We start from the raw sequence: 1,846 nt of genomic DNA, 5'->3' as shown, positions 1-1,846 counted from the left end.
AAGTTACAGTTACTGAAAAAAAGTAACTCTAACTGTAACTTCGTTACAAGTAACGAGTTACTTCCCATCCCTGAAAACCGTCTTCGCTTTCTTCGGAGCAGGTTCACCCTTCGCAGTCCACTGTTTTGGTTATTCTTTCGTTTCAGGAGTGAAGTGGTGGACCCAAGTTTCATCAACCGTTATTAATCGACGCAAAAAATCCGACTCGTTTCGCTTAAACCGCTCCAACAGGGCCTTAGAAATGTTCATTCGAATGCGTTTTTGATCCAGAGTGAGCAAGCGTGGCACCCAACGCGCGGTTAACTTACGCATGCCTAATTCTTCAGTCAATATATGACAAACACGTTCTTTTGATATGCCAACAGCCTCTGCTATCTCCCTAATCTTAATTCGACGGTTGTCCATTATCATTTGATGAATTACTTCGATGTTATCGGTGGTGGTTGCAGTTGTTGGCCGTCCCGAACGCTCATCATCATCTAAGCTGGTACGACCACGTTTAAATTCAGCTACCCATCTTTTCACGGTGGCAAATGATGGGGCAGAGTCCCCGTAAACAGCGTCCAACTCGGCTTAAATTTGTGTAGACCTATTGCCTTTCAAATGCACTAATTTAATTATAGCACGATATTCAATTTTTTCCATTTTTACAAAATGACGACACAAATGATTGTCAAACAAGAACTGAACGTCCAAAGTGGCCACAATTGTCACAGATATCTTTTGTAAGTATCACGATTATAATACCAGAATGGCTTTGATGAGTAACGCCATCTTTATGATGAGGCTCAAAACTTTTCAGACGATGTTTATTTAAATATTTATTTAAATATTTCTTAAATGTATTATTACAACATGTAACGTTATAAATTAAATTTTATCGTGAATTGTGACACAAAAAATAGATATTGTTTCAAGATAACTTAAGCTTTTCTTTATTGCGACAGATAGATAATTTTCAAAAAATCAAAATACAAAATTTTGACAGTTAAATGTATAACAAAGATTTTCATATTTGCAAAAATTTAAACAACACAAAAATTATATTGATAAATTCAAATAGAATCTTATTATGAATTAAAAATGTTAGTGTATACGTGGAAAATGTTATTTAATATTCTTTTACTATTTATTAAAGCAAAGATATTTATTTCTTGACTGTAATAATTGAAACAAAATTAATGTCAAAGAAATAGTGCATAATCAAAGTTGAAAACAGCATCCTCTCGATTATTGTTAAAAAATTAACAAGATAATGGATAACTATACCTTGGCATGGGAATATCAAAAGTGATTCGGATGAGATATTACACATGCACTGATCGAGTGGTAACTGAAGATTCTTTACTTCAAGCTGATTATATACAGAGTGAATCAGAGTTGTTGAACCAGTTCTTTATCCTATGAGAAAATTATCGATATTAAGAATCTCATTTTAAACCATACATGTAATCAATATGAACTAAAAAAATGTCTATACCGATTGAAGCTGGATCTTAAATGCCCAAATAATTCGATGTGAATTACTTAGGCATTTACACGGAAAAAAATAGATTTGTTGATTCAGCAAAGCTATAGCTTGCTACGCGACTTCAACATCTGTAATTAAGAAAATTTGGTGGTTCACAAAGAACTTATGTCTGTAAAGCAGTCATCATCATATAACAAACTCATCTTTGGTAATATTATCATTGTTATTGCAACAAATTAGTTCAGTTGAAATAATTAATTTAATTGTTTGCAATACATATTGTAATCTACATAGCATGCTGAACGCGGGTCTCAAGTTGCAAAATTATAGACATAGTGTGACTTGCGTAACACACATATTTTTGGCTGTAAGACG

At 33.3% G+C, this 1,846-nt stretch overlaps 1 long non-coding RNA gene across 1 annotated transcript in view; it reads right to left on the bottom strand.

Annotated features, from left to right (window-relative positions):
- LOC108759471 (uncharacterized) overlaps positions 1–1,380 on the bottom strand; it is a 5,878-nt gene extending 4,498 nt beyond the window's left edge. The window contains exon 1 of the long non-coding RNA XR_001940015.1: positions 1,270–1,380. This is a non-coding gene — a long non-coding RNA (uncharacterized LOC108759471). The remainder of the gene's footprint in view (positions 1–1,269) is intronic.
- Between the last annotated feature and the right edge of the window lie 466 nt (positions 1,381–1,846).

Source organism: Trachymyrmex cornetzi, unplaced genomic scaffold (assembly GCF_001594075.2).
Source record: "Trachymyrmex cornetzi isolate Tcor2-1 unplaced genomic scaffold, Tcor1.1 scaffold1884, whole genome shotgun sequence".
NCBI lineage: Eukaryota > Metazoa > Arthropoda > Insecta > Hymenoptera > Formicidae > Trachymyrmex > Trachymyrmex cornetzi.
This window is presented reverse-complemented; position numbering and strand designations above follow the sequence as displayed.